At 31.5% G+C, this 12,411-nt stretch overlaps 1 long non-coding RNA gene across 3 annotated transcripts in view; it reads left to right on the plus strand.

Moving 5' to 3' along the window:
• The window catches only part of LOC121130392 (uncharacterized), a 308,177-nt gene that overhangs the window by 172,638 nt on the left and 123,128 nt on the right, over positions 1–12,411 (plus strand). The window contains exon 6 of one of the 3 annotated variants that reach the window (XR_005868715.2): positions 9,001–9,361. The exons of the other annotated variants lie outside the window; for them this stretch is intronic. This is a non-coding gene — a long non-coding RNA (uncharacterized lncRNA). Of the gene's footprint in view, positions 1–9,000; positions 9,362–12,411 lie in introns of those variants that run through there. 3 annotated transcript variants of the gene reach the window in all.

Consider the following 12,411-nt stretch of genomic DNA (forward strand, 5'->3'; position numbering starts at 1 on the left):
ATTCGGGGATTTGGATCTGGAAAGTTAGGCACACCTTTTTAATATTAAAAAAAGAATAAAATAAAGAACTGAAAGGTGTTTTCATTGTGTTTTAGGTTGACAACGTTCCACTTTTTATTGAAAAACCTATTATTTTGTGTGCACACATTCGAACAATAAAATTCTTAAAAAATTCTCTCTTTTCTTACATATCTGAATTTCAATCTTATAAAGAGGAAGAAATCTTTATGGTTCCAAAAACAAATTTTCAACTATAACACCAAATTTTAAATTGACAAACACTCATACCTAAAAATATAGTTGACAGCCTCAAAACTAATAATTTACATATAATACATTTATAAATGGTTCTGAGTGTTGATAGTCTGAAGTCATTTTTGTTTTTAACTAAATATAAATTCGGTAGTAATATTATTCTCAAGAATTGTTCATTTTGATACAAGATCTAATTTTTAAATAACTCTTACATATGTATCGAATTACAGCTTTTAACACTTGAACATTAGGAGCTTTTACAATTTATGATTAATAAAAGGAGATGTTAAAGTCAAATATACGTTTTATTTTTCTGAAATATACAAATGTATGTGCTTAAACTTCTTAAAATGTTTAATATCTTACCTAGATATATGTTCAAATAAAAATGATGGTCCTAGTGAATCTTTTTTTATCTCATCTACCTTAACTCCAATTATATTGTATGGTAATACATTTACTTACTTAGTAATTGATATAATTTCCAATATGCATCAATATGAGTATTTTAATGTTGTGTATAATATTTGATCAATGATGGCAATTGAAAAGCAAAAATTCACTTGTTTCCATTTACATGAATTACTCTCAAATATTTTTAAAAGTAACTTAAGAAGATATGTTATTAACTTTAATAAAATAATTTGATAAATTTCTTGGATCTTTAAGTAACAATTGTTTTTGATGCAGTAATCCATCCTTAAAAATTGAAAGCAATATGTAATTTTAATTAGTTGGATTTTAGTTGTAACTATGTAGTACATTACGGTATTTAAATGGACTAGATTTCGTATAATCTTTATTCAACTTATTCAAAAATGTTTTTTTTTTGTTTTACGACTATGAAAAGTGATTGATACTGACATAAGGGCTACCAATTTCAAATAACATTATCATTAATTACTATAAGATATGGATGATCACTATCTACACAACCTTTGAAGCTCAACTTTTCAGTTAGTGTTCAAAGGATATTGTTTATTACTATTATGATACTTAGGACTTTTAATAATGTCATTAATTACAGTCCGAAACTATTCGTATCCTCACAAAAATGCCAAGAAAACATAATTAGATGTTCATGTTGTACCTACAAACTCATTTAGAAAATCAATAGTCAATCAAAAACTACTCTTAACTCTTAAGAAAATTAAAAATAATTGTTAAAGATTTCCAATATAGGTATCTCAAATATTGAAAGGGTACGAATACTATTGAGCTGAACTGTAAGTGTGACTCGTAAGTTCCTGAAGAGCAGCAAGTCTTTGCGAGCCCTTATTTCTTCGTTTAATCACGAGACGGATAAGTATTTACTTCATTGTCGTTATATGGGATTCAAGATGCCACATTTTACTTTTGAGACAGAAAGTGTATTTCTTTATAGTGGTGGAGGGTATCCCCTCCTTAAGGAATGACTTTAATGAGAGGAAGATGAAAAATACCAAACTGATCCCTCATTAATTTGGATGAGCCTTTCTGACCTTAAAATTCATCAAGGAGGGAGATAATAATCTGTGTTGCTGGATACATTTCAGGATCGTTAGTACATGAGTTTTCCTAATTTACATACTACAACGTCAACATAAATGATTATATCGATGATATCTTTATAAATGATCAAACACGTTGAGGTTTTCTATGAAGAGTTATCAGGATAAGTGTACGAAGATATCTCACATTCTATTCATATATAGCCTTATAAAGTTATACGGATTTCCCGGTGGGCCAAAGGGATGATTTCCCTCACCATAAATAAAATAGGACTTTCAATGACTCCTACTGAATTTTTTCCTAACCCAATTCTGTCTAAGTCTTACTTTCATCCTTTGGCCATGCCTCCAAACCTTTGAAAACGCAACGTTTATATGGTAACTCCTTTTGTCTTTTCCTCTATTGTTGATCCCATCAAAGACTCAGTATAAGCCTCATATCAATATATTTTATGAGCCAATTGATAATCTCCTAGTGAAATAAATTCGATGTTTCATATTTTTCAAACATGTAGAATTAAAGCTTAAGGAAAAATGAAAAATCCCATGCTGAAAATTATCAGATTATGGAATTTGTGAGCTCCTTAATTTAATGTAATATATTAAGATCATTATTAAAAATTTAAGATTGAGTGTTTCTAAAACATTCATCAAAAATAGTGGACACTGTGACTGGTAAATTAAATTGCTTGCTTGAACTTCATAAGCATAGTTATAAAGAAATTTTAAATGACTTTGCTTCATCAATATTTCAAGAAAGTTAAAAGTATATTCTGAATCCAACTACTAAAGGTTTGAACAATGGGATAGAGTCCAATTAAACGAAGAGTATTGTAATTTTAAAAACGTTAATATTATATTAATTTAACTATAAACCTACTATTTAGATAGTTTGTTCTAAATAATTTCTAATTATTTGATTTTAACCGCAAAACCAAATCAAATAAGGATTTTTATAAATTATAGCGATGAGTATTTTTTATACTTTTATAATACAATTTTTAAAAGCTCAAATATATAATTAATTTTTTTTTGTTGGTTGTGTTTGTTAGCGATTGTATAATAAAGATTTTTTTAATAGTTGAATTTTTAATATTATTATATAAAACGATATAAATTACTACTTTCAATATTTTAATTTTATTTTATCAGACCTGCATAATTTTTAGTTATAAATAATAATTGAGCTTCATTTTCCGGCGAAAAAAATTGAATTCCTTTTGAAACGCAATTCAAACGTAATTTTACCTTCAATTGATATAAAGATGAAGCATTATCATCGTCAAAAAAAAAGTCACGATATTCGATCAAGTTCATTAATTATTTTCTTCCTTTGTGCTTCAGCACAAGAAATTTTTTATGTTCCTTTGGTGTTTTGCTTAATCATAGAAGTATTATGAAGATTTAATTACGGAACTACATCTTCCATCAGTGAACGGTGTTTGATATGTTTAAGCTTAAGGAAAAATGAAAAATCCCATACTGAAAGCTATCAGATTATGGAATTTGTGAACTCCTCAATTTAATGTAAATTATTAATATAATTATTAAAAATGTAAGATTTAGTGTTTCTGTAATTATGACTCTCGAATTTTTAATATAGTCACTTCAAGTAAATTTAGTTTTTTAATTACAATTCTATTTTATATTCAAGAATAATTATGTTTATTTCAAAATTAAAAGAAATATCAAAATAGTATTAATAAACATCTAATTTGGAGGTGTGATATATTTTCATTTTTCTGAAAGCTCTTGTTTTTGCTAGAAAATTGATAAAAATAATCTTTTTTATGTTCTTCAACATATTTTCGAGCAATTTTTCCAATTTTACGAAAATGAACTACGCATGTAGATGGCATAATTATTTTTTAATAAACAATACTTTTATAAAATTTAGTATATAGTGAAATACAGGTGTGCGCGTCTAAAACTGAACACTCCTTTAAATTTTAGGCGTTTTTCCTTGTTTACAGGCTTGGAGGTGTAGACCTTAACACCAAGATCTTTCTTAACTAGCCGGTCCATGGTCCTTTTACTGATATTGAACTCCCCGGAGAGGCCGCTGACCTTGCCTCTTTTGTCCTCGACCGACTTTTTCACGGCAGCAACCATTTCATCCGACCTTTGAGGCCTTGACTTAGATCTTGTGGTCGCCTAAGGAGTCCTTTTGGCTACCACGCTGTAAACGATCGTGCGGCTTCCACTTATCCATATACCCAATAATCCATGCATTTATACATGAGAAATGCATATTAAAAAGTCAACTTTTGAATAAATACAATTAAAAAAATACGATGATTTTGTTGTAATTTTCTATAAACTATGGTTTTTAAAAACACTTCTGATCTGCAAAGAATGATGTGACTGCAATTAAGGATGCAGACTACGTGTAAAAATTGCATTAAAAGATTTTAATCTTCACAAAGAAATAAAGTACCCACTGAAACATTAACATTTTCTACTTCTAAAAAATTAATAATTAGAAAAGATGTAGAAATTAAGCGTAGTAACGTTAATTAATTGGTGCAAAAATCTAATAATTTTTTTTATAGCTTAGAAAAAAGAATTTAAAAAAAAACACAACAACTTTGTTTAGACTTAAAACTGTCATGTATATGTCCAGTAGATCTGGACTGGATCTCTATCTTGCTTTTACTCCGTTTTAACTATTTAGTATGTGGTCTATCTTTTATAATTCAGTGTGTATCAGGACATCATGTAGCAACTGGTTAAAACTTGAGTCTCTTTCTTTTTCATTTATTTTCCTCCACGGAGCCCCCAAATAACAAAGATTTTGAAACCATTTTTTGACTCCGGACTCTGACTCCACCAAAAAAGGCTTCAACTCTGACTCCATAGCCCTTGACCAAACATCAATTGAATTGTCAAGTCCGACTCTCATGTAAGCACGGTTTTATTGCCCAGGAGATAAACATTAATGAAAAAAAACATCCATTAAAAATAACAAATTTCTTTTTATTAAAAGGTTAGGCAGAAAATCGAAGATTCTAGAGGATGGATTACTTAACATCTGTATAGACGAAAGCTACGGAAACTCATCATTAGAACTTTTTAAAGGAATAATAAATAATTCTTCTATTAAATAACAATTTCTAGAAGAAAAGAATTAATTCTTGTTAAAAAGTCATATCATGAGCTCCGAGATATGGACTTATCTAATCGTCTTTGAAAACTCTCATTTGTGATTTAAGTAATCAATTATGGAATTTTGGGTGCTTTGTTGAAAGATTTTGACGGAAAATTTCAACTTTAAAAAAAAAAAAGTCTTCCAAAAGGATTGATCAAGTATGATTCAATTCTGTCGAAAGAATGCATTTTTTGAAGGAACATCCGTAATATAGTTATGAGATTGTTAGTTCCTTCGTAGTTCATCATATTTCTCTTGTGTTGGAGAAGAGTGTCTATTGATGAACTTGTTTCATCTTTAGATGACTTCACATTATGTAATTCATATTTCACCCTCTTGTGTTTGGATTTGATCTCCCTTTTCTAGTTGATTTAAAAGTGTTGAAAATAGTGGTTCTGATTTGATTTCCAAGATGTGTATGTATTGGTGCTTCATTTTTGAAGAATTTATTATCAAGGATGTCTCATCCTCCCCTTTACATTTCTATGTATATATATCTGCTTGAATATGTACCTTTAATCTCAGCAATTTTAAAATTACATTATGGATTCAGAACCTAAGTGTGGATTATTCAAGCATTTATGAATTAATTAGTACATATTTTGCCTATTTTAATGCAACTAATCGTTATTATCGCCACTACTCAAACCGGATCTGCCTGTTTTCCTGGATAGGTCTTCTTTATCATTCTTTGCCTGAGCCACCTTAAAAACCAGGCTCCTGGAGCACTTAATATTGCCCATAATCCTCGTTATCTTAACTTTAGCATCTAGGAGATCTGAGATGTGCTATTTTGTGTCTTTTTGCTCACTCATAATGACTTAATGTTTATTTATGCAGAAAGACGGATGAAGCAGAATGTCAATAAATAATCCATAAACCTTCCTTTATTAATGAGAAAATTGAAATTAATTAACAGTCCACGTTTTGCTTCCCAAACCTGTACAGTGTACACCTCATATAATCCAATGAAAAAAAGAGATGTTGTTTTTCCTTTTTTTAATCTCATAACTGTCTTTTTACATGTATTATCGTTTGTTTTTGTATTTCTTTGCTATTTGATTAAGTTAATGAAAAACATTTCAAATCCTTTTATTTATTTTTATTCTAAATCCAATTTTCTTTCCGTTTTATTTGTAGTATGTAAACTTGTCTTGTTTATTTTATTGATGGCATCATTTATAAATGTACAAATACATATGTATATGCATCATGCAGTAGAAAGAATCAAGAATGCAGAGGGAACAAGCATCAATATTGAACCATTGCCAAGTTAGTAAGTAGTGAGGAGAGAAACGGAAACAGAAAGAGAGAGACATAGAAAAGGATAAAAATATGTGGTTGGTTTTTTTAAAACTCTATGATTTATACTCTTCATTTTTCCTGTCTCAAATAATTTAATTAAAACTTTTTATTTTCCTATAAAGTTTGTCGTCGATTCATATTTTTTTATATATACAGGGTGTGCAAGCTATCTATGCCTCCAATTTGGAGTGCTCTCTTTGGGGAAAACACGGGCACTAAGGCAGTTTTTTTTTGTTTTTTTTTGTAAGATAGCTTTTTCAAACCTACACTAGTAGGGGAAAAAAAAATTAAGCAATTGACGAATTTGTTGTCCCAAATATTTGAAAAAGGCACGAAGCCCTCATTGGAATCCGCGCCGGGAGTGACAACATAACAATTGCTCGAACTCTGAAATTTAGAGAGACATTTGTTCACAAGGTTAGGAGGTAATTTGAGACTTCTAAAAGTGATTTTGAGATAGCATCAATGAAGGCTGAGGTCAAAGAGACTCTGTCTGGACGCCTGACTTTGTCACGAGAATCCAGCAAATCGTCAATTAGGACAAAAAGAAGTTTATCAGGGTAATTGATCGAGAAGTTGGCCGGTAGGAGCAGCTGATATGACTCTACATACACGAAAACCCTCGTAACTAATCATACAAGATGAGGAATGTTCAGATCTTGAAAAAAAAAAGTCCAAGGAAAAGCCCTCCCGAAAGCTCCTTAACTGCTCGAACCATTCATTGAGACAGTCTCAGGGGTTTCTCGTACAAGAAATACTTTTACCAGGACCACAAGGTAAACAACCAAAACAAAATGTGTTAGGCCTTCTGTCCAAGTATATAGCCGTGTCATTTAGACAAAATTTCTAGTCTACGTCTTAGTGGTGGTTAGCTCCGAAGACCACGTCAGGCTGCCTCATGTGTTCCCACTAGACCTCAGGATCAACACTGATGCCTACCTATGCGAACTAGATACCTAGGTAAATCCATAAATATAGTTGCAAATGTAAGAACTAACATGTGGTAACAGGACTGGGCTTCCAGCCACATCTCGAAAAATAAAAATAATCAAATAGCTCCAACATAATTTTGACGGTTCTTCTCGCTGGACTTTGGCTTCGCAACACGTAAAATCTGAATTGGATAAATTTATTTTTGTAGGGTGTGATCGAAAGTGAAACAAACTGAACCTCCTGCAACACCAAAACCAAACTTATCAGTCGGATCAGGATTTACCAAGGGCCCAAGGGGCGAAGGCCTGCTTGCACTTTCGGCTGTGTATAGACCCAGTAATTAAGGTTGAAGGTGATGTTATTGAATGAAATAAATGAAAATTCATCAATCTAACAGAATCTGCTTTTACTTTTTTAATCTTTTAGCTGGTTGGAAAGAGAAAATTGCGTTTGAAAAAAACCACAAAAACACTTACGCACCCTGTATATATGAATATAACCTACGAAACGAAATACAAGAATGTCAAAAGTTATGCCACCGACAACAACTACATCGTATTTAAATATACAGATGTCATATTTTTGTACATTGTATACATATGCATGAGAGTTAGGTATCCAATATCGAAAAAAGGAATGCATCAACATAAAAACAATTTTCCACATAATCGAGAAGAGGAGAAAATCCCATTTTATTTGTTTTACTTCATATAACACTTGGGCTGAAAAGTCCCGAGCTTCACACATAGATGGCGCTGATTTTTATTAGTCTCATTTTGAGTAAGTACCAACCTTCATACCTTTTGTTATTTCAATAATTATTGAAAAATTTCTTTTGATTTCAATGGTTCTTGGAAAAAAAAAAAGAAGCAAATTAATAAATAATAATAATAAGTTAGAAAAATCCAATTTTGAACAAAAAAAAATAACATTCCTTTCTTCTTTATGCGCATGTGTTACTGAGTGAGCTTATACGGAAACCTCATCCCATGACAAGTTCATCCCAAAGGAAGTTCATTGCGAGGAAAGTTCATCATAAGTAAATTCTATTCCAAGGGAAATTCATCCCGAACAATACATATATTTGGAATCGTGACCGGTAATTTTGCCGTGGACGTATTCTTCGCAGTAAATTTTACCCTCTACATTTTTTGACGGCAGTTATTTTGTGTCGATCAGATTTTGCCGCGGGAAATATTTACTGCCTTTGTATGTTTTTATATCATCTCTTTGAACTTTACTGTTGTATTTCGATCAGATTAATTATATAGCTAGACTAGGGACTTCTTACTAGGGAGGTGAACTTTCCTACAACCAGGGTGGGGGATAAGTTTATGAAGATATGTTTTAGTTAATAAATTCAATATAAATTTGTTCATAACCATACAATTCTATGAAAATGATCAAATTATAATATAAATTAATTTAACAAAGGCCCTTTTGTTCGAAATAGCCACCCTTTACCACAAGACTGTTTCTTCAGATGTATTGGCCCATTCCTGGATGAGGGTAAACTTCAGAGTGGCATTGGTGGGGTGTTGCTTGGAACAAGCTCTGACCTGAAGGATGGATTACATAGAAAATTTCATCAGATTCATGCCAGGGATGCTAGGAGCCCTATCGATCCTTGGACTTTTTTTAACAAAATTTCGGTGGTTTATTGAGTCAAATAATATATGAATGAGAGATCAAAACTTTCTAATCTTATTCTCTTTTTTTGTTCCGTAGGGTAACTTTAGACAAAAAACTTTATTAATTTTTTTTATCGGTTAGAATAATGTCAATCATAATTAATAAATGCAAAATAATGAATAATGCTGTACTTTAATATTTATTTACGCAGAAAATAATTTTTGTCTCCTTTCAAAGTTTGAACAAGGTGTGCTACCTATAGATGACATCGTTGGAAAATAAAATTTTGCATAGCTTATTTCCTCACCATATGAAGAATTTTCCTCACTTCTCCTAATCGAATTTCGAAAAAAGTTTGAATAAAACTGCTCTAATATTTGAGTCAATGATAGAGGTTTTTTTTTCAAATTTGTGGTATGAATTAATGTACTTCATAATTTTAACTATACCTTAATTTGATTTTATGTACTCTAATTTCGCCCTTTTAAATAAAATACATCCATTTCTCTGCTTTATTTTATAACATTAAATTTGTGCTACTTTAAATGCAATTGCAACGCACCCAAAGGTTTGATAAGAATAAATTATTTGACATAAATTGACTATAATTCATCGTTGAAAAATACAAATGTAATCCATACTCAATTTTGAGAAAAATCATTCTAGCTTGCTTTTATGTTTTGGGGCACAATATATGCATAATTTTGGAAAGTTTTATTGAAAGAAATGGATTTATCAAAAAGTTACAATATTTCATTGCCATTTTTGTGGTGCACAATGTAAGTTACTCGTATACAAATGTAATATTGAGACATTCAATACTTTATTGAAGCAAATAAACAATTTATATAACATATGTATATATTTGCGGTATATCAATACTTCACTATTCATATGTATATATTGATATACGGCTCAATGATATCATATAAAATTTGCCTATATCAATATTTACACTATAATATTATGTAAATATTATGAAGATAATGAATTGAGATATTGAAGAACATCTAAAGAAAATTGCACTTCTTCCCCACAATCTGGAAAAAAATAAAATGAAAGAGAAAGTCCCAATGTATTTTTTTTCTTGATAAATACTCCATGCGTCATATTTAAGTTTAGACGGAAGATTGTTTTTCAAACATGGCTAAAATCTAGTTTGTGAAGGCAGTGAGAATAAAATTAAGTTTATTTCTAGTAAATTAAAACTAAAATCGACATTTTTGTATGCAATATGGACGCCCTCAGCCTCAATGGCTACCTACATCCTCTTCCTGAAGATGCATAAGCCTTACAGATGTAGTATTTTGTCAAATCAGTGCAAGTTGCATTAATGGCGGATATTAAAGATCTCAGAGACCCGTGAGGGTTGTTGTAGGTATTTATATCGAACTTTGCCCAGATGGAATAATTTTAAGTATTCAAATCGGGGAACTGGGAGGTTGCATGTTCTTGGATACATTCAATAGAAGCTTGGCCTCTAGACAACCTATTCTTCTTTGCGTTTCTTTCTCCTTCCTTTTGATTTTACTCTTAAGATAACTTTGATGATATTTCTGAGGTAACCTCGCTCACAGTAATTTTCTTAGCCACGTCTACTCTGTCGGTTAGCACTCTAGAGGCTAAATTACTCCCTGACTCATTTTATTGTTTTTTCACAAGCCATTGTTATTACAATAATTATTGAGGAGAGAACATTTATGTATTGAGTAACTGTGTGTGAGTGTACTCATGAAACGGTTTAGCAACAGGAGGATTTCTTGGATAGTTATCTTAAACATATTTTATGGGACAGATTGGTTGTTCGAAGACGCCTAATATCTTCGTGCAATGCTAGATACTATCGCAAATATTAAGTAATTTAATTGATCCATAAACATGTATTGAATATTGTAATTACAAACAATACATAAACCCATAAGGATATTATTGACATTGGCATACAATGTATTTAAACCTACAAACAAAGTTTGTATTCTGCAGGGTGGATCCTAAATACTGTAACAAATGTTTAAAATGGTTTAACTCATAGAATTTTCCATTTATTATTGTATAAATTTAAATAATTGAATAATCAATAACAAAGTTTACTAAAACTATTTTTGTGATACTTCATTTTACAAGCATGGAATTGCCTTACATGATGCTTCCGTCAAGCTTCACTTCCTGGGAAGAGCAACACAGAGATTTTTAAGGCCTTAAAGGTGATAAAAATTAACAAAACCTTCATAAAACGCACAAGACAAAAGGTAACAAATAGTGTCAAAGATGGTCTTCGAAGTGGTGGACCGCGAAAAGCACAAATTACAAAGAACATTGAAATCATACAAAAGAGGATTCAGCGAAATCCAAAGGGGAGCCTCCCTTAAATGGCGATGGAGATAGATATGAGCCACATAACACTGAACAAACCTGAAGATGTTGCCTTAACGTCATCTGAAGGGACAGATCCTCTAAGTCAAAACCAAAGAAAAGAGAGTCAACCCTAGGAAGAAACTCATCAGCTTGTTGAAGTCGGGCATGGCTACCTAAATTATCTTTAATGATGATAATTTTTTTTTCTGTTGGTACCTTAAAAAAGATCGGGTTTTAGCTACAAAAAGATCTGATTCCTTTTGAGGAGCCGTCAGCAGATCTGGTACGGCACCCACTAGTCTTTGTACCCCTGGAGGTAAAATTAACAGCTTAAGGCCTTCTTATCCCAGCACGGTATTGACATATTACTCCATTCCACACATGTCACCCATATTTTCATTATATACTGCATTATTCTTGGAATAGGAACATCCTTTATATATATTGACTATTCAGAGCAAACCCAAAGCTGTGCAGTATTAGGCAATACTTAATTACTAATTGTTTTCATTTCATTGAGTAAATGCTATAGACTTTTATAAATGCATATGCTGAGTTCATTGATCCACGAGACTATTTCTTGATGGTAGTTAAATTTGTCAAAGTGCAATTATTTATGTGTCTACCTATTTGTACCAATTGTTCCGACGCAATTATAGCCACGCTTCTTCAGCTCTGTAAATAGAATAAATTATCTAATATAATAAGATTGTCACTGTATAATGTATACTGTAACAAAATTTTATGGGTTAAATAATAATCAATAACAGGGTGCGCAAGTTATCTATGCCGCATCTCTCGGGTAAACACAGGCACTTAGGCAGCTGCTTATTATTTTTTATTGAATAGCTTGCTTAAATCTGAAACAGTTGGAAAAAATGGAATCAATTGACGAATTTGTTATCCCAAATATTTGGAGAAGGCGCGGAGGTGGGAGGAACAATCTAACAATTCCTCCAACTCTTGGACTTAGTGAGACGTTCGTTCATAAGATTAGGAGGGAATTTGAGCCCTCTAAAGTTGATTTTGAGACAACATCAAGCTCAATTTCCTAGCACCCTCGAAAGAAAAAAAGTATGGAATGGCTCCAATGCCATTTTAACTACCATATTGTTGGAATTTTGGCCTCCAAACCCGCAAAATCAAAATACAGTTGATTTTTTTTGTAGGGTGTGCGATTGAACAACAAAATAAACTTATCAATAGGATGAGAAGTAATTCCAGGATTTGTCAAGGGACCAAGTGGCGAAAGCCTACTCGTGCTTTCGGTCTCGTACAAGTACTTTACTAGAG

This window comes from Lepeophtheirus salmonis, chromosome Z, assembly GCF_016086655.4.
Source record: "Lepeophtheirus salmonis chromosome Z, UVic_Lsal_1.4, whole genome shotgun sequence".
NCBI classification, from domain to species: Eukaryota; Metazoa; Arthropoda; class Copepoda; order Siphonostomatoida; family Caligidae; genus Lepeophtheirus; species Lepeophtheirus salmonis.